Genomic DNA, 22195 nt, shown 5'->3' on the forward strand with positions numbered 1-22195 from the left:
TCGAGCTCCTCTGTAATATCGTGGGTCTGTTCTTCTGTGCAAGCTTATAGGAAATTAACTGACTCACGAGAAGCAAAGACAAAAGACATTTACGACATGAAATTACAACCCAGTGCCAAAGAGTTGGAAACCTTTTTTAAATGGAACAAAACAAAACAGAATGCAATGATTTTCTAAAGCTATAAAGCGTACTGTACGTATTCCTAAAATATCACAGAAAACATATCAAACATTTAACTGAGAAAATGTGCCATTTAAGGAAAAATGTTAGCTCACTTTGAATGATGAACACATCTCAAAAAAGTCAAGACAGGGCCGTGTTTACAACTGTGTAGCATCGCCTCGTCTTTTAACAATACTCCAAAAACATCTGGGGACAGAGGAGACCAGCTGCTGGACTTTTGTGAGGGGAAAACTTTTCCATTCTTGTCAGTTACGATAGATACAGAACACAGTTTAGCATTTGCTTGCTGAAATATGCAAGGCCTTTCCTGAAAAACAAAGACATCATCTGGATGGGAGCTTTTGTTGCTATAAAACTTATATATACATTTCAGCATTGATGGTGCCTCTGCAGATGTGCAAGCTTCCAATTCCATAGGCACTGATGCTCTCCCATACCATCAGAAATGCAGGACTTTAAGCTGAGCCATAACAACAAGCTGGATGCATCCTCCTCTCTTCAGTCTAGAGGATGTGGCATCCGTGTTTAAGAAAAAAAAAATCAATCTGTCTGACCGCAGAACAGCTTTCCAGCTGATCCAGCTTTCTGGGTCATGTTCCTATATTGTTTTTCTTTGAGCAGCAGAGCTTTAACATACATTTGTGGATGGCACGGTGAATTGTGTTCACAGACAGTCATTTCTGGATGTATTTGTGAGCCTATCCAATATTGATTTTCAGCCGTGTCCCACACAGAGATTTGTCTAGACTATATTCACCTTTTGCTGATATTTGGTGATAATTATGGTGTTTTAGATGATGAAATATTCAAAGTCTTACACTGAGGAATATTATTGTAAAATTATTGAACTTTTTTTTTAAAAAGGTTGGTGAAACCTATCCGCCTCCGTAACACCCAATCGTGTTCCTGACCTGATCCAATTAACCTCCAGCTGTTTCTTTTTATTACCACCTTTACTTTTACAGTCTTTTGTTGCCCCTTGTCCCAACCTTTTTAAGACATGTTGCCAACAAATTCAGCACGTCCTTATTTTTTTCTTGAATAGGTACATTTCTCAGTTTAAATATGTGACATGTTTTCCTTGTCCTATTTTGAGTAAAATATGGGTTTTTGAGATTTGCAATTCATTTGTGCTCTGTTTTTATTGACATTTTTCACAGCATCCCACCTTTTTTAGGTTATAAATGCCTGTAAATTGACTAGCAGTGACTACTTGAAATAAAAGTTAGTGCTCCCGGCCTCATATCCCCCATTTTCATTCTTGTTATTGCCATCTCTCTCACCTTTTTGCATCATCCATTCAAAGCTTGCTAATATAAATATTTGACTAGGTCACAATTTCTTAACCATATAAGTCAGCTACCAGTGTCTCCTGACTCAAGTAGAAAATATAGGTCAGAATTTTTTTTAAAAACTGTCTCAGATATTGAATTTTACATATGATCTGGGAAACAATGAAAACCCTACCTTTCCTGTCCGGAAAGGACGTCGTGTCAGCAAGATGGATTCAGACTTCAAAGTTTCCCAAGTGTGAGAAGAGGAAAAGAGGAAATGAAGAGATTTTTCAGGGCTGTTCTCCCATCTCAGATTATGTTACGAAGCACAAAGAGGCTGTAATGTAGTTTTTGCGACTCGATAACCGTCTGCCCTTTTTGATTCCAGAATAGGATAATGAACCACGGTCTGCTACTGTATGGCTACATCCACAATCCAAATACTAAGACAAAAAAAATAACATGTGACCTTCTTTTCCTGCCAATTTTTTTTAACTCTACTTCTAAAGTTGCAGTTTTTCAGCTAAGGAGTGTCAGTGTATCAACCCTGTCTAAGTTTGCATTACCTCACAGCAGAGGTGTTAAATTGCGACTACGACACCAACTCTGCTCAGTCGTGTGCGTGTGTGTGTTTTTCACCCTGGCACTGGCACACACACAAAAACCTCCAGTCCAATGACTTCACACAGCACTAATCACTCTGTGGCCTGCTGGTCTTTGATGTCTCATTAAGTCAACGGGAAACAAGTGGAACAGCGAGTACCAGAGAGGAGAGAAAAATAACATTTAGCCTTTGCACCAGGACCAGGAGAAAAAAGTTCAACACTGTACAGACCCTGGGAGCCCTCCGGTGCCTCACTTTCCACAGGACCACCTAAAACAGCAGCTCTACAAACCCAGAAATCTCTGAGAAAAATCACAGGTTTTCTTTAATAGACAACGCCCTTACCATGTGCTCATCAAGTTCAGCCTCTCTCTGAGCAGCGAAGGTTCACGGCATTTTGCTGCAGCCGAGCCCGGACCGTACGCACAAATATTCAGTCATATTCGATCATTGTTGTGCAGGGGATTTGCTCAGCCTGGGTCAATTGCCTTGCTTATTTACATTGCTCAGTGCGATGTGTGAAAATGACACTTGAATAAAGCAACGTTTCTTACATGTTACTTTAACAAGATAGTGCCATTATCTCATCCCTGCACTTCTTCTCTCTGCAAAATAGGACTGTATTTACACTGTGCAGATGGCTAATCTAATGCGGCTCTGCGCTCTCACCAAGCCAGCTCCAAGACTAACATTATGAAATGAGCGGCACAAATTACTATAAAAATAGAGGGCTGCTTTAAAATAAACCCAGTTGATTTTACATTCACTGAAATATTAGTTCATGTGAGCCCCCCCCCCCCCCTCCACTTTTTTTCAACCACAGTCACTCTTTCTCCCTTTTCTCCACCTTTTCAGCAAAAAATCAAATATAAACAACTGACCAGAGTCCTTTTTTTTTTGGTCTGGTGAATGACTGAGGTAATGTTTCCTTTTCTCAAAAATATCAAACGCTGCTCAAAGTCCACGCCCTGGTGGATAATGTGCACAACCTGCCTCACATGCAGAGTATTGTAGTAATAACGTAAGCAACATTCAAGTCTGCAGATGTTACAAAGACAGAAGAAAACCGTGTATGCAGAATTACGTGACACAGAGCAACAACCGAATGAAGTTTCTGCTGCAGGTTTAGACTCTTTCTTGCCCTTTTGTGCATTTTCGTTTTCTCCACCCAGATCTCGTGTCCTTTATGTAGGTTAAATGTTGAAAAAGTCAGAACCATTCTTATCACAAAGACCTCTTTTCTGCAAGCGTGCGTCCCGCATTTGGCCATTCTATGAGGATGATTGTGAAACCTAGGCACACACTGCCGTACTTCGATCAACAGCTATGTTGTTAATCTAAGTGGCCTGGAAATGCAGAAAACCCTGCTGAAAAGTGAACAAATAATCAAGTAATTTCACTTTTTAGTTAATTCCAAAATAAAAAAGAGACTTTTGGAGGATAGGAATATTTGAGGAGACAAAAACAGAACTAGCACACAATACCACCCTAAAGCTAAAACCTACAGCTACACAGAAAAAGAGTGTGAGATAAAGAAATATCATCAGTGAGCCACAAAAAGAAACCAAGGCTATTTTAGGATAAAGAGTACGTTCATTTAGGCCACCATTTTGACACTATGTTCAGCTAATCAAAATCAGGTATTTGCCCAGGCCAACAGCTACCGGACACAGTTGACATGTGCTTGTTGCGCATTCAATTTTAGGAAAAAGTTGCAACCAGTGAATAGAGATGCAATGAGTGGGGAGTTATTTTGGGACGCAGAAAAGTTGAAAAACAAAATCAAATAAATTCATACTTTCCATTTTTGCCCTGCTGCAATGGATAAGAAAACCAGGGACCCAGACCATGACTAAAATGGAAGGGTATCAAATAACTGATCCATCTGCTTTACGAATGAAGCTTTGTGTGTTTGCATGTTGCTCAGCTACCAAAGTGCAGTGCCTACTACCTCTGAAAATGGTCATATTTTTGCGCAAAGAAAAAAAACCACTTTGCAGAGGTGCAGACACCACCGCCAACCCCCCCGGTCCCATTTGTTGTTCCGTCCCCTACTTCTTCTTGGTGGAAAATGTGCAAAAATAAATTTATGTGAACCGTTGAAATTATGGCTTTTGGACATCTTCTGGTTTTTTGACAAATGAAAGTGGTGGCGCCAAAGGAAATGGTGAAGGGAAGCAGGTTGTATTTCACTAAATGTCACTATTTTTGTGTAGTAACCTCAACATAACACTAACACAAATACACTTTCGGTGATGGAAATTTTAAACATGTAAAAGCTGTGGCTAAGATAACTTAATAATGGCCAAAGTCTGTGATAATTCAGTGATTTTTTTACCATTTTTTTGTGGTTATGTGGTCCTTTCACAATACTTATTGTTAATTTCCATTCATTTTACAATACTTATAAGCTGTTCAGTCCGGGCTAATTTTGCAATACACTGGCAGTTTAGGAAGTACACTACAGAAAGAAAAAAATAATGTGACTCTTCAAGATGGCACTGTATCGCTCATTACTCTGCACCTAGTGCACGTGACCTCCGCTGCAGCCAATCTGCCTGCCGCTACTGGGTTAGGTTGTTTTTGCAGATTTTGAATGTACTTGTGGATGAATCTATGGTACTAATTGTTAGAGTTTGTATTGTTGATTGTTATTTATGCTTAGAAATATTTAACCATAGATGCTTAGAGGTGTATAATCAATTGTGTAGTGATAAGTTGTGTGATCTTTAACAGGCTACAGAGGCTTGGTGTGCATTCCACACTAGAAAGCACACCTACATCCTGGGAGCACGGGAAGAGGTCGCATCTTGTTTTAATTGTTTTATGGTAGGATTAACGTAGCTACGTCTGTTCTAGTCTAAGTGCTTTTCTGTTTAGATGAACTGCTGGACTTCCTCACCGGGGGGGGTCTAGTCTACCCTCTTCCTGACCAAGGATGTTTGACCCTTTGATCAGCAACACACACACACACACACACACACACACACACACACACACACACACACAGGCAAGGTACTCTTTGTTTGTATGTAGACGTCGTATGTTAATGAACCTATGCATATTCATGTAACCTCAATAAAAGGACAGTTTTTACGGGAGGACGGACGAGAGCGACTGGGGTCAAGCGAAGGGACGGCGCTCTGTCCGGTCTCTCCCGTGCACGAGTAACATGAAGAACTTTGCCTATTTGTGTCTTGCTTAGCAGTGTAATTATATTGTCTTCAACGTTCCAGCGGATGGGTTCAAGCTACAAACCTATCACTAATGATGAGTCTAGATGTGCTATATTCGAACCGTTCCATAGATGTGTGATTAATAGTGTGGCTTACCACATCCCATTTTTTAACACCTGTGACTCGTTTAGTTGCCCTCTCTGCCCTCTGCTTGCCTGTTTAACTATCTGGTTATCTTTTTTCCTCTCTGTCTTAATCTATCTATTCTGGTCTGCCTCTGTCTTTAAAGTAATTGCCAGTTGCATGGGTCCAGACTCTGCTATGGTAACAGCCGGAATAAAGCCCAGTGTTAAAATCATTATGGCGCCATCCTGATGAGACTCTCAGTGTTGCTTCCACTCGGGAGGCATTCCAGGTGCACTGCCACTCCCTTGGAAATGTTTAATTATAGCTGAATCTCCGTATGTAATTCAATTTGCTCCTATGTCACATTTCCCAGAAGCTCCCTGCTTTGTCATGGCTGACTGGGAATCATACGTATGTGGTGAGTGGAGTCGTTCTCACACATCAGAATACGTTTACAAAGTAATAACATTTACATGGCACGTGTGCGCCTGCTTTTCATGTTCTGGCCAACTTTAATTATGGCTTAGGTGCTAGCTGATAGACTTCAATCTTGATCTCAGACAGGGGTTCGTTGATTGAGCAGGGTCGTGACCAGTAGGATGCCAAAAAGCTACTTCCCTGGCCAGGGATCGAACCACCAACCTTCCCATCAGCAGCTGACCTGCTCTACCTCCTGAGCTACAGCCACTCTAATGGGGACACCATAGCAGGAATTTTTGCCATTCCTACTCCAACCCAAAAGTTATTTGCGTCTCCTCCTGGGATCAACAAACCGCTGCAATATGGCGCTACTGACCAATAGAATGCAAGAAAGTGTACTAAAATAAGTGAAAAGAAATAAAAACAAACTTTAGGCTGCTTAAGTTGGCTGAAATTTTCATTTGTGTTAATCATCTGAATGGAGGACTCAAAGGTAGCTACATAGCTACGGCAATCTGAAAATTGACATGAAGAATAACCTCCATTGATACAAATTTTAATTTGGTTTTATACTCCTCGGCACAACTTTCAACCTTCTTGAAACGGTGATGATATTTGGAATCCACAATCGAGATTCTCTATACAACGTATGCACTGCTGCACCACAATCAACCCAGTCTCACCGCAGACTGGTTTTGACTACTAACCCTCACACCTGAAACATGACATGAAACCCGTTCCTGTGCATTTGCTCCACAATAATAAGCGATACTTTCCGGTTACCGATTGCTCTCTAGCAGTTAACGGCTGATCTACAGGTCCCTGTCAAAGCTCACTCCAGTGGAATGCACACTCAGATTTGTCTGGCCATAAAGTGGGAGCTTATTACAACATATATTTACACATCATTTATGCAAGCCAAAGATGGGATGTAGAAAAATAAAAAAATACCATATTATTGTACTTAACTAGAAACACAAATATCTGTATTTTTTATTCTTATGCTTTCTACACAGGCTCATTACTTCACATTTTATGCATTTGAAGGACATTTTATTGCCAATCACTACGCGCCTTCAAACATCAAACAGATTTAAACCTAGATAGAAGGAACAGTAGAGCTTACTCATCATTTATAGTGCTGTACTCTGGGATTAAAGTGGGATTCAGGCAGTGGTGGAACCCAGGTTGCAAGCACAACATACGAACATCTGCACCAAAAACACCTGGTTCTGGTTCTGGCCCAATTCAATCCCAGTGTAGCAAACTGTAGTTATTTTGTAACTTCTATAAGTAAAGTTTGTCCATCTGCCTCCATCACTAGGTGTTAGGCTCTAGTCTAGTCTGCTTTCTCAGACTGTTTCCTACTAGGCTATGTAGCTTCACCAGTGTCTAATCACTGAATAGTTCATTACTCAAATTCTGGACTCCATTAAATTACAGAATGTTCAGTTCTTCAATGAAGCTTTTCTTACTTAAAAAGGGTCAGAAAGTACCCAGTGGGAAGAGATCAGGGTGGACAGTAGGGAAAAACATTGGACTTCACAGAAGAGAGCAGTTCTCTTCCCGGAGAAATTATTGGCTACATTTACATGGAACCTAATATTCCCGATATAATTAGTTTAAAAGGTCAAAGCCAAAATAAAAATACTCAATATAAATGACTCAGTCAGAATAAAAAGGCCCAAGCTGATTAAAAACTAATAGAAGTTTGAGCTTTTTCAAAAAAAAAAAGATTTAAAAAGTAAAAAAATTGTTGTGCTTCCTTCCTGCCTACGGCCTCTATCTTGATGTGAATGTGTGCAGGTTGTTCTTCACAAACAGGAGAGGTTATTACTGTCTCTTAAAAAGAATTTGAGAATTAAATGCCACAGTAATGCTGAACAGATGGTAGAGATGCAGTTTAACACTATTCCGATTATCTTCACTCAGAACATTTTTATTCAGAAATAAAAATGTGTGTCTACAACTACACGCAATGGTGTTCTTAATTCACCATAAAACTGTATTTATTCTTGTAGCCTTCGTGATGACTCTTGTGAAACATGAGAAAGGATGATGTTGTTAGGCATACTTTAATAAAACAATATATTTTTAATATAATTTAACTGTATTCATAAAGAACCTCTAAACAATCACGCTGAAATGAAAACTTGGGATTAAAAAAAATTATATTTGCCAAAAAAATTCATGAACAGTCTAATATAATTAACATTACAGGATCAAAATTTACAGAGAACTTTCACATATGTGTGGCCTTTTGCTTTAGTTGGCTTAAAGATGCATTAGGACTGGGGGGAATAACCAAAACTACAACAAAAAAGAGTAACGGAGAACAACCTCCAGAGACAGGAAACGTGTGAAACATGGCTGCTGTAATTGCATGTTTAGTGTTTAAGCTGGGGCTCTTTGTTGGTGCCCATCAATAGCTTTTTAGTAGTCCCACTTCTTTTACTGCTTGTGACCCTTCCAGACCTCCTGGCAACACGTAACCCTGCCCCGCATCGAGGGAGGGCATTACATCAGCCTAACTCTAGGCGAAGTTCAGTGTGGATATGTACGCTGAGTGAGGTTGACATCATGCTGGCCTTTCATCTGCCTGGTAGCAACATTGGCACAGCGTTCTTCCAACCGACTCCCCCCTCTCCTCATTCGTGTACTCCTCTCCCACCTGATTGCACTCTTCTGAGACTCGGAGGCTTCCATCTGTCAGCAATCATCTGCCCTTCAAACCAGGGACTGGGCTATTGTTCGCCAATGGGCCCCACCTGCCAGTAATCTTCCCTATAAGGCTTGTCCCGAATCAGGTCCACCATTTGTTTCCCCTTCGATGCTAATCACCTGTGTGTTGTGAAAGTCCCAGTTCCCAGTACATGTCAGGAGACACTGTGCCGCTGTTTTTCAGGGTGAGATCAAACAGCTTAATGATCTGGGACTGACTGAGCTGAACTGCCTCCAACTTGACCGACTGATCACAAAGATAGCTTCTAGACAGCAGAAATTGCAAAGTTGCAACCCTGTTTTTTATGTGTGCATTTTAGACACAGTAAAAGCTGACAGACTCCTGTTTTAATGTTTTTTTTTTAAATAAAATAACAGTAAATGTAGTCAACCATAAATTTTCATGCCCTCATATTATCAAGTGATTCTGTGAAAAGGAGCAATAATCACAGCTTTATCACAGTTCTGAGGTTTTATTGGGGAAATCTCTTAGCCCGCAGATGAATGCTGTTACACGGGTTTGAAATAAACCAAAGATTAACTGGAAATTTGAACTGTGTAACCGAGATTGTTATTTTCCAAGACACAAAACATTTGGCTCTCATGACAGGTGACGTTCCCGTAGGCAACACCAAAAAAAGTACCTCCAAGCGAGGTTTCGTCGTGAGACACTACATTAGGATCCAGCCACTCACAAACCGAAACTTTCTATTCAATGAGCTAATATCAAAATAATATTATATAAACTTAAATGTAGCTGCACTCACTTTACGAAAGCAAGCTTGAACTTCTTTTTTTTCCTTTTTTTTAAAGGAAAAGCTATTAATAAAGCAGTCAAATTACTGCGGTGTGTTTCACACAGAGAAAAATAATGCGGCATGCAAAGAAGCACTTTTCACTTCACCCTAAAACCCACAGGTATTTGGGTTGGCTATCACGCTAGGCTGTAGAGGCACCAGCAGAACCATGCTCTTAAGGGCTACGACATTAGACGATTGTTTTAAGCCTTAAACTACGCTGTTTCCAAAGGGGGGGGGTATGAACATTTGAAATAAATAGGCATTTCTCATTGTTTGTCTTCGATTATGTAGTATGTGTTGTTGGTCAGGTTAGGCGGCCTAAAAACATGTACAGTTAACTCTTATCTTTGATTCCCAGATAATCTATTTTGAGGTGCATGCATCAACCTAGGTTTGTGGTCATGACTCAAGCCAAAGATGTTTTTATTCCATTTTGGAATAAATCACTCATTTTACAACTGCAAGCAGAAACGCCGAATAAAAATGTATAATTAACACACAATGCTCCTGATATGCATCTGTTTTTCTTTACCGGCTTTGCTCATTTCGCATACAAAGACATCGCTCTGCCCGCAAACCTTTAGGTAGAGTCCATAACTGAAGGTTTTCGCTTTCCCACAATTCACAATAAAAACCTACTTATTTATGTACTTTGATGAACACGGCCGGAGTGATTCCAAACAAGTAAATCCCCAAATAATGAGGAAAGTATATTCGTAAAACTCGCTAAGCATCTGGGAGCGGTTGTGTAGTATGAAGCATCATCAAGGAGTCTCTGGCATTATTCATCTACGTTGGAAACATGTTCTTTCCGATATCCAGAACAAAAACAAAACAAAACCAGTCTTTTGCCAGTACTACAGGCTCACTGGGAAACACCTCTATAAACAGATGCTCATGGAATTTAAATGGAAACATACCCAGTAACTGTTTGAAGACCTGCCCAGGACTCCCTTTCCTTGGGCACCGACACCTCACTGTTAAAAACCGTGACCAAAACGGTCACGGGGTTTTTACAGGTACAGAGGTTCTGATTTGGAAAGTGGCAAATGCCACAGCAAGGAAGGCGGATTTTGAGAGGAAATTAACCTTGATTGCATTCAAATGTTTTGGTTAATGAATTCTAACAGCTTAACGTGTGCTTGCCTCCTTCTTGGAGAAATTAAGCAGGCTGAAAATATCCATAATAAAGTGGTGTCTGAATTTAATCCAGCTCTATTAATGCCCTCTTACACAGAATAACATGTGTAGTTATACTAGATAATCCCAGAGACTGAATACATGTTAATCAGATCAGTGGATACGATCTATATAAAGTTGCGTCTGGGAATTGAGATACATGTCAAACCAGGGGTGCCAAACATAAGGCCCAGGGGCCAAAATAAACCTGACAAAGACTTCAGAGTGGCTCACTTGATTACTTTGGAATATATAAAGGAGGTATATAAAATATAAACACACCCAGCACGCCCCTGCGGGCGGATTATCCTTCAAGTTCGGGTCCTCTACCAGAGGCCTGGGAGCTTGAGGGTCCTGCGCAGTATCTTAGCTGTTCCCAGGACTGCGCTCTTCTGGACAGAGATCTCCGATGTTGTTCCCGGGATCTGCTGGAGCCACTCGCCCAGCTTGGGAGTCACCGCACCTAGTTCTCCGATTACCACGGGGACCACCGTTACCTTCACCCTCCACATCCTCTCGAGCTCTTCTCTGAGCCCTTGGTATTTCTCCAGCTTCTCGTGTTCCTTCTTCCTGATATTGCTGTCATTCGGAACCGCTACATCGATCACTACGGCCGTCTTCTTCTGTTTGTCTACCACCACTATGTCCGGTTGGTTAGCCACCACCATTTTGTCCGTCTGTATCTGGAAGTCCCATAGGATGTTAGCTCGGTCATTCTCCACCACCCTTGGGGGCATCTCCCATTTTGACCTCGGGACTTCCAGGTTATACTCGGCACAGATGTTCCTGTACACTATGCCGGCCACTTGGTTATGGCGTTCCACGTATGCCTTGCCTGCTAGCATCTTGCACCCTGCTGTTATGTGCTGGATTGTCTCTGGGGCATCTTTACACAGCCTGCACCTGGGGTCTTGCCTGGTGTGATAGACCCCAGCCTCTATGGATCTTGTACTCAGAGCTTGTTCTGTGCTGCCATGATTAGTGCCTCTGTGCTGTCTTTCAGTCCAGCTTTGTCCAGCCACTGGTAGGATTTCTGGATATCAGCCACCTCCTCTATCTGCCAGTGGTACATACCGTGCAGGGGCCTGTCCTTCCATGATGGTTCCTCGTCTCCCTCCTCTTTCTTGGGTTTCTGCTGCCTATTCACTGAGCACTCGGTCAGTTGGGGCCATCTTCCCAATGTATTCTTTGATGTTCGTTGTCTCATCCTGGACTGTGGTGCTGACACTCACCAGTCCTCGGCCCCCTTCCTTCCGCTTAGCGTACAGCCTCACCCTGCTGGACTTGGGGTGAAACCCTCCATGCATGGCAAGGAGCTTTCTTGTCTTTATGTCAGTGGCTTCTATCTCCTCCTTTGGCCAGCAGGATACCTGATCACGGGCAGGGCGTACGTGTTGATGGCCCGGATCTTGTTCTTACCATTCAGCTGACTCCTCAGGACTTGCCTGACCCTCTGCGGGTACTTGGTGGTTGCAGCTTTTCTAGCGGCCTCTTCATGGTTCCCATTCACCTGCGGGATCCCCAGGTACTTGTAACTGTCCTCTATGTCTGCAATGTTGCCTTCTGGTAGTTCTGGTATATATATATATATATATATATATATATATATATATATATATATATATATATATATATATATAAGATTTTAGACTTAACTTCTTATGTTTCAAAGCTTTTCCTACTGACAAAAATCTCCACCAATCATATCACACCAAAGTGATTAAGTATTAGATAAACATTCAGGGTCGTGGTGGGCGCTGGAGCCTATCTCAGCAGGGTGAGAGGCAGGGTACACCCTGGACACTTCGCCAGTCTGTCGCAGGGCTAACACATAGAGACAGACAACCATTCGCACTCATATCCACTCCCGCATTCACACCTATGGACTATTTAGTGTTTCCAATTAACCTATCCCCACTAACTGCATGTTTTTGGACTGTGGGAGAAACCAGGAGTCCCTAGATAAATTTTATTTTGCTGTCCACAGTTAAAATAAATAATAAATCAATAAAAAGTGTTGGTGAATTATTACAGGAGAGTCTGGGCAAATCGCTTAGAGAATCTTTTCTGTAATTTTATACATTTATTTGTTTGATCCGGCAGATTTCTTTCATTTGCTACAGCAGCATTTCACATAGAATCAAATTTAGAATAATCATATAGACAAACTGAAACACACTGTTCTTTTTTTCATATTAATTGGGATTAAACATGAATGTAAACATTGTAATACTGACAGAAAGGGGAGTTTCACTGGTTTGGCCTACTTAAGGTCAAAGTGGGATGTTCGTGTGTGTAAATTCAGTTTGACTTCCCTGTTTTAAACAGTATAGAAGGTCACAATAAATTAGATACACTAGAGACTCTTTTATTTAAGCAAATTTGTACCAGTTTTCTGTAAAATCAGTGGAATTTGACAATTATCAGACCCAGAATAGCACTCTTGAAGCAATAAACAATACCTTGCTCAAGAGCAACTCTCAAATAAGTGCTGATGGAAAGGAAAGACAATCCCATTCCTACCTTCAGATTTATTTATCAGGTGGTGTTCATTTAATTTACCATAGAGCCAGAAGATCCTAAATCTGTCCTTAACATGTACGACTGTGATTTCTGTAGAATATTTTAAAATGAAAAACAAAAAACCGTCAGTGAAACTCAAAGAAAATCTTTTTCCCATTTACAAAATACGGTGCTTCGCAGATGTAAAGAACTCAGCATGAGTTTAACCACTCATTGACGTATAAGAGAAATACATTTACATTAAAAAAAAAAAAAACTGTTTCAATAAGTCCAACACACTAAAATGGCACCTGCGTGCGTCATCCTAAGATGTGCTAATTCTCAGTCAACACTTTCTTTTAAGTAAGACATTGGCTATAACAATAGGCCCCACGGTTCCCAAGGAATTGGAGCGAGCAGATAACAAACACGTGCCTCTGAAAGATTTGTCCTCTCCTCCAGCGTGTTTTTTTAAATGGCTGGATAATGAGTGTGAGGGTGGATCAACTTATTCATTGGCTTTATCATGACTTACCATGCTGCAATCTTAAAGATACACTTATCAAGGGGTTTGAGAAACCAAACCCCTGTAACAGAGTGTCACTGTTGTAAAATAAAACAGCTCCCAAAATAGCAACACGTATTACAATTAGTTGCCAATAAGAAGCAAAAAAACTGGGAAAAAAAGCATGGCATTATAGTTAAGGTGTGCTTTCTCTGTTTTAAATGTTGTAATCGTCCAGTTCTTCATAAAGAAATAAGTTTTATGATGTAATGTTGGCATATATTTTCACTTTTGATATTTTCTTGCCCTTTTTTCCCTTTTAACGTTGCGCTATTTATACAAGTTGAACTTGCTCAAGAGGTTTTTTCTTTCTTTCTTTTTACCACACAGCCTCCCTCCAGTCTCAGGTTTTTCCATTTGTTTTGCTTAAATTTCCGACACATTTTATGGTTATCCTTAATGACCTGATTATTTGTCTTCCCATATCAAAAACAGATTTCAGCCCACCAAATTCTTTCCCATGGAAGCCAAAGGTTGATTCCATTAAAACTCCTTCTAATCTCCGATGGGATATTTAAAAAAGAAAATGCTGGTATCAATTAAAAAGCACTACAGACTTCACACCAAGGGGAATGTGCTTTGATGCAGCAGCTTGTGGAGATCTTGTAACCGGCACAGGTTTTATGTTAAGATGTCACACTCTCAGAGTGAAAGTGAACGTGCCATCTTTTTATTTTTTCTGGAAATTCAAAGCATTTAAGGATAAACTGTTTTGGTATGTAATGAAACATTTCACCATGCTGGAAGCAGCAGGATGCAACTGTGTGTGTGTGTGTGTGTGTGTGTGTGTGTGTGTGTGTGTGTGTGTGTGTGTGTGTGTGTGTGTGTGTGTGTGTGTGTGTGTGTGTGTGTGTGCTAGAAGTAACCAATAAAGAACCAAGCATTTCTGATATCCTCCATAAAAGACATCAATTAAAAGCATGATTCATTGTTTCCTCAGGGCCACTGTGGCCCATTAAAGACAAGGATGGAGACAAAAAGCCCTCCGCAGCTGGCAGGCAGCAAACCGATAAAACCGACATGGCAACTGAAGCCGATGTTTGAAAGCCACCAGTCGCGTAGCACCTCCAGCAGAGCTTCGCTGAAAGGTCAAAGATCAAAGTCTGCCAAGTTTTTTTCACATTATTCACTGCTGACAGGGAAATGAAGGAAATCCTAAACTGACTTTACCACAGGCATTCAGACTCAGAGATGGATAGGAGGTTATGTGAGTAGCCTGTGTTATTCCTACATGTGACTAACCAGCCTGTTTGATGAGTGAGTAGCTGCACAGCTTTGTGGCAGACAATTTAGAGGACCTGCTGCACATTACAGAGAGGTCCGTGACTCTGCTTAAGCAGCGTGTGTTCGACACTTGCCGTTAAGCATGGGAGGGAAACGCTAAGTGTTTCTGGTTCTGAGCAATTTGATTTCCATGCAAATTTCAGTCACTTGCATGCAAATCATGAGCACCCCCTTGAGTGAATTATAACAACTGTTCAAAGTGCAAACACAGTTAAACAGAAACCATTTGTGGGGGGAAATGGAATCCCCTGTTAAATGAACTAAACTGCTGACTCTATAATAAACAAATGGCAGGTAAGAGCCAAACATAACACGAAGGTGCTTGGAAAGGAGTGCAGCATTTACAACCAGAAGCTAGAGTCGTGTGTGTGCGTCTTTCTTTTTTTCTTTTCCCTTTTTCCATCTTGCATCTAAAGCAAGTGCCACTGGAACACGTAAATACAGAGCAGGGGAAGCTTCACAGATGTCACCAGATCTGGAGCTGCAGGAAGGAAGAGATATTTTTCAGCACCAAACATGGAACATGGGACCCTAAATGAGCAAAGTGTAGTTGGATATTTTAGAGGACTTTAGAGGTAATGCAAAGCAAAGTAATAGCAATCCTTCTAGAGTTTTCAGAATCTAAATGATGCCATCTTATCTGAAAAGGACTTGAAGAATAATAAAATAGATACAGAAAGTGAAATTTGGGGTTGAACAACATGAACCTGATAATTACACTCTACCTACACATGTCACCACATGTTAGTATACATGTCTAAAGGGTATGATACTTTAGATATTGTGGAGTTTAGATTAAGCAAATTATAGATTCAAAATTAAAGTAATCATAATTGCTCTAATATTGTTTCACTTGGAATAAGTTTTTTTTGTAACTGAAAGGAGCCGGTTGGTATCTGACCAGGATGCCTTCTGGGTGCCTCCCAAGTGAGGTGTTCCAGGACAAATGAATGAAATACATTCGATACGTGAATGGAATATATTGGCAGGTCTAATTTGATGACTACAGTTGATCGAGTAGCCGAACACAGTGGGTATCAAATGAAAGCCATTTGCATTGATCCAAATTGTAAAAGGAGCTCAAAAATTGTAAAAAAAAACAAAACAAAAAAAACTTTATTTATTTTCAGACCAAGTGTTGGAAATGCACTGATGATCTGTAGCTCTGAAGGACTACACACTAAGAAGTGCAGTACATGAATGTGCTGAGCTACAGACTTACTTAATGTTGCCATTCAGCAGCTACTTACTATATAATTTGGAAATCCAAAAGCAGTTCTTCATATGAAAATGTCAGCAGTAAACCTGAACAATAATCTCTCACTCTCTGCTCACACACAAAATATCCTCTAAAAATTTTGCTAAGTCTAAAAAAGGTTCAACGAGTCTGTACAAGCAAAAGAAAAGGCCTGTAAATTGATTGATAAACAATACATATAAAAATCTGATTTTAAACAATAGCTAAACATTTACTATAATATCAAATAAATACTGTTTTCAATAAATACTACTATCCTGAAAGCCTGCTTGCACTCACGAGGATAGCATCCACAGGGACACTACCTGAGGATAAAATAAAGGCAGATTGGAAGCCTGACGAGAAATTTCCTACTTCTGAGGCTGTATGGAACAAATTACTGCGTGCTGTAATGCCCACAGATCATGAAGATATTCTAAGACTCAATGGCTTAATGAGGTTCTTGGATCACACACACACGATGCAGAGAAGCATGACGGACTGACCAATCTGCATCTTCCCTTTGTAGTTCTGGTAACTCGACACAAAAAATGACAACACACACGACCCAGACACACATAAACAGACATACAAATGACAGAAACAGAGGCAGTCTGTTTAAAAATGAGTAATTACTGCTGTAGCCCATAAGAAGCTCTCTGTGAATCAGCACTAATTTTCCTATCAGCACTAATAATATGCCCAACAGTCTAGCCTCACTGAAGTTCTCCAGCAGTAAGTGGCTCAACATGCCTCCAATGGTTTGGTGTCTGAGGTCACATCCTTAAGGGAATTAAAGGCAGGCCCGTACACATTTAAATGCATTGATCTCACTTTGCCAACGGCAAGCTTACAGTGGTGTGGCAGAAAAGGCACACTGCTTCACAGTTTTCTTTTGTTTTTTGAGAAAGTGATCAGAAAAGTGTTTCGGGCCAGAGGTACAACATCTGCTGATGAAAGAAAGATGAAAGCACGTGCAAGATATGCCAGTATTAACTAGAATTAAAACCCGTCATCTGAAAGCAATACGATTTTTCAGTCATATGGAAGTTAGTTTCTAATGTCCTCTACCAAGTGAGCTATTGCTTTGGAGATGTTAACACCTGGCTACAAAACATTTTCCCTTTTTTGGTGTACACTAGACAATATTTTACGTACTTGATTATTTCCTTAGACTTTATTTCGGATGCACTGTTCCATGTTTTTTGTTTTAAGTCAAAGCCTGGAGTAATGGTCCTTGCAGGAAGTTCTATGGTGAAAAATTGGTTCGACCACCAAAGTCATTGACACTTCTCTCTGAACAGATTACCTGACTGTAAAGCACTCTTTAACTAAGTGGTGGTGATTCACCGCATTGCCACAGATTAATTAAAGTTACAAGGACTTTTGTGATTTCTTTTTATGTGGTTTAGGGATTTTTCTGAAACGTGACTGGATTCTACCACGTCATTCTCTACTTCCGCAAATTTCCTGTCCTCTCACAGCTGCATGTGCATTAGACACAAAGTAATTTGCGTGAATTGCTATGTAATTAGGCCTATCTCTAATAAAGCTTCAGTAGGCGACAGCTGCGCTTCTTTCCAAAGCTACAAGCCGGCATATCCCTTGGAGACAATCGTTTTTCACGTCAGGTAATTAGAGCAATTGTAGAGCACATTGTACCTCGTTACCTGCATGTCATTTAACGTAATGTTATTAGTTACAAACAGTCTGTAAAGGGAGCTATAGCATCTCACTGAGCCTACAACTTCAGTGTTCAGGCCAACAAATGAGAGCATGCCAGCTGCTCAGCAGACTTTGGTGCTCATGGTTTACCTCTGTCAGACGTTTTGACTTATATATATTGTATAATTTCATGCAGGCAGGCATTACAGAATAAAGATATGAACAAATGAATTGTCCACATCATTTGAATTGATGAAAGACAAGCCTGACGTAAGTCTTACAAGACTTGCCTGTAAGACTTACTCCAGGAAAGAGGTTATCTCCAGGTAAAATAGATGTGGATAGATGGAAAGGTGGGACTTCCACCCAAATCCAGCGTAGGTTGTAAACTCTGCTTAATTTACCAGTCACACATATGTACAACACTTAACTAAGACTACAAGATTAATGCCAGCCCATCAGGAGCTAAACTAGTATGTCACTTTGTGTGAGTGCTATACAAGCAGTACTGTGCGTAGCCAGAAAGGTGGAAGGTTTCCTCCTACCAGTGCTTTGCACTCCTTTTGTGGTATTTAGTATTTTGGTTTGCATTCTTCCCTCACCTCTGGCAGTCTTAACCAGATGGATTTTTAATTATTTATCACGTATTAATTTTAATGATTATGAATACGTGTGTGCACATACCCCTCCCCAACTATGACAGACGGAGGGCCAACCTCATCTCATACATGTGTCATAACCGATCTGTGATATTTACGAATCAATCTAGAGTTTAGATTGATTAGCACTTGTGAAAAATAGGTTGCATGTGCCATGTTTCCTTGCGATTCTGATGTGCATCGAGACTTTTAACCTGAACTAGTGCCTAAAACTGTCACGCAGAATTTCCAAGCATCCTAATTGTGCAGGTTTAAAACTAGATCCCTCACGGTGGTCCCTAGTGAGCAGCTCTATGAGGTCTAAATGTTGTTCAGTGAAGACTCGCAGCAGTCCTACCCTCCATTGAGCACAAATTGCCTGAAAAGTGCAGAGTCAGTAGCAAAACAAAAATAAAATCAGTCTTTTGAGCAAGCCAGCAGACGTCTCTCACACTTGCATAGATATCAGAGTGCACCACAAGTGAATTCGGATTGCTGCCAGCTCAGGACGGCTCTGTAAACTTATCATTTTGAGAGTGCTCGCAATCATCCTTAAATCTAAAGGGGTTTGCCATTACAGAGCCAGGAGGTCTTGTGACCATAATCTAGTGAGAAAAGACCCATGCCAGACTTCCCCCCTTTTTTTTTATCAGTAGGGTAATTTACTGTGAACTCTTGGTACTTGAGCGATATGACTGGTCAACACACTCTAAAAAATGAGTAGAAAATCAAGAAAGATGGAAAGACGGTTCTTAGAAATGCAAATAAAATGAAGCTCCTGTGTTATGTGTGGAGAGCCTCTTCACTAGTAAATGAACCATCTTCAGAGAATATCATACAGTAGATTTTTTTTTGCTGAAAATGTAGAGGCACTTCTGGGTTGCTCTTAAAGGCAACTCACTGAATAATTCATTTTTACAGTGTATCCTCACTGCTTACAAGACTGAAAAAACAAAACAAAACAAAAAACAAAGAGGGTATGGAAGTAGTTATTGAGTGCTTTCCTTTTCATTTCCAAGTACCCTTTCACACTATCACAATAGTTTTGAAATGCTGTATCGTTAAGAGGTCAGGGGTTCAAGACTGCTCTGATATAGCCTGGCAACCTGTCTAGGGTGTAGCCCTCACCCTATAACAAATGGGATATGCTTCAGTCCCTCTGTGACCCTGAGTTGAATAAGGGCTTAAGACAATGTATGGATGGGCACAAGAGTGTTTCCACTTCCCACTGTCATTTTATTTCTTATTAGGCTCATTCATCAGCAAAGATCAGAATATTTGCTTTTTCTTTGGTATCTTACATAAAAAAAAAGACCCATTTGTTTCATCACACATAGTTCAGCTTTTATACAGTGGCTTGCAACAGTATTCGGCCCCCTTGAACTTTTCCACATTTTCTCACATTACAGCCACAAACATGAATCAATTTTATTGAAATTCCACGTGAAAGACCAACACAAAGTGGTGTACACGTGAGAAGTGGAACAAAAATCATACATGATTCCAAACATTTTTTACAAATAAATAACTTAAAAGTGGGGTGTGCATAATTATTCAGCCCCCTGAGTCAATACTTTGTGGAACCACCTTTTGCTGCAATTACAGCTGCCAGTCTTTTAGGGTCTGTCTCTACCAGCTTTGCACATCTAGAGACTGAAATTCTTGCCCATTCTTCTTTGCAAAACAGCTCCAGCTCAGTCAGATTAGATGGACAGCGTTTGTGAACAGCAGTTTTCAGATCTTGCCACAGATTCTCGATTTGGATTTAGATCTGGACTTTGACTGGGCCATTCTAACACATGGATGTGTTTTGTTTTAAACCATTCCATTGTTGCCCTGGCTTTATGTTTAGGGTCGTTGTCCTGCTGGAAGGTGAACCTCCGCCCCAGTCTCAAGTCTTTTGCAGACTCCAAGAGGTTTTCTTCCAAGATTGCCCTGCATTTGGCTCCATCCATCTTCCCATCAACTCTGACCAGCTTCCCTGTCCCTGCTGAAGAGAAGCACCCCCAGAGCATGATGCTGCCACCACCATATTTGACAGTGGGGATGGTGTGTTCAGAGTGATGTGCAGTGTTAGTTTTCCACCATAGCGTTTTGCATTTTGGTCTCATCTGACCAGAGCACCTTCTTCCACATGTTTGCTGTGTCCCCCACGTGTTTGCTGTGTCCCCCACATGTTTGCTGTGTCCCCCACATGTTTGCTGTGTCCCCCACATGTTTGCTGTGTCCCCCACATGGCTTGTGGCAAACTGCAAACGGGACTTCTTATGGTTTTCTGTTAACAATGGCTTTCTTCTTGCCACTCTTCCATAAAGGCCAACTTTGTGCAGTGCATGACTAATAGTTGTCCTATGGACAGATTCCCCCACCTGAGCTGTAGATCTCTGCAGCTCGTCCAGAGTCACCATGGGCCTCTTGGTTGCATTTCTGATCAGCGCTCTCCTTGTTCGGCCTGTGAGTTTAGGTGGACGGCCTTGTCTTGGTAGGTTTACAGTTGTGCCATACTCCTTCCATTTCTGAATGATGGTTTGAACAGTGCTCCGTGGGATGTTCAAGGCTTGGGAAATCTTTTTGTAGCCTAAGTCTTCTTTAAATTTCTCAATAACTTTATCCCTGACCTGTCTGGTGTGTTCTTTGGACTTCATGGTGTTGTTGCTCCCAATATTCTCTTAGACAACCTCTGAGGCCGTCACAGAGCAGCTGTATTTGTACTGACATTAGATTACACACAGGTGCACTCTATTTAGTCATTAGCACTCATCAGGCAATGTCTATGGGTAACTGACTGCACTCAGACCAAAGGGGGCTGAATAATTATGCACACCCCACTTTTCAGTTATTTATTTGTAAAAAATGTTTGGAATCATGTATGATTTTCGTTCCACTTCTCACGTGTACACCACTTTGTGTTGGTCTTTCACGTGGAATTTCAATAAAATTGATTCATGTTTGTGGCTGTAATGTGAGAAAATGTGGAAAAGTTCAAGGGGGCCGAATACTTTTGCAAGCCACTGTATTTAATAGGATGGCTGTACTCTCATGACCTTTTTTTTTTAGCTACAGCTTTGCTGGGAACTTGCATTCCTTGCAAACTGTCTTTTGACAAACAAAGATTTTGAAAATGCTCATCTGTCTCTGTCGTCTTTGCTTTTTCGTCCATAACTCTTCTTTTGCCTGAATGACCCGTGACAGTCGTGCTGACGGTCTATTATAACTGTCTAATCATGACCAGCTGGCCCATAAATCAATCAGTAACTTGGGATTTATTAATTCCTTGTAATCCACTACTTGGTTTACCAACAGAAAGCCATTCTTAACACAATTCCTTTTTACAATGACTGTAGGGCTTTAAATCAAACAAAGCTGATCAGCAAGTTTACTAATTAATTGCACAGGAATTTCAGTTCCTTTTCAGCTGTATTTAACAGCAACTATAGTCAACAGCCAATGACCCATACCATGATTATTGGCGAGTACACCAACCACATTTTAGTAAACAATCTGCAACCCTATTCATCCATCCATCCATCCAGTTTGAGGTCACAGCAGGCTGAAGTCTATTCCAGCTTTCAAAGGTCTCCCTGGACAGGTTGCCAGTCTATCACATGGATAACACAGAGAGACAGACAACCATTGATGCTCACATTCACACTTTAAGCCAATTGAGAAGCTAACTGAGTTTGACAAGCATGTCTTTGGATTGTGGGAGGAAGGCAGAGATCCTGGAGTGAACAGGCAGCTCCATACAGAAAGGAGCCAGATAACCAGGTGGTTTATACCCAAGATCTTCTTCTATGTTAAGCACTGCACCACTGTTGCG

This window comes from Maylandia zebra, linkage group LG15, assembly GCF_041146795.1.
Source record: "Maylandia zebra isolate NMK-2024a linkage group LG15, Mzebra_GT3a, whole genome shotgun sequence".
NCBI classification, from domain to species: Eukaryota; Metazoa; Chordata; class Actinopteri; order Cichliformes; family Cichlidae; genus Maylandia; species Maylandia zebra.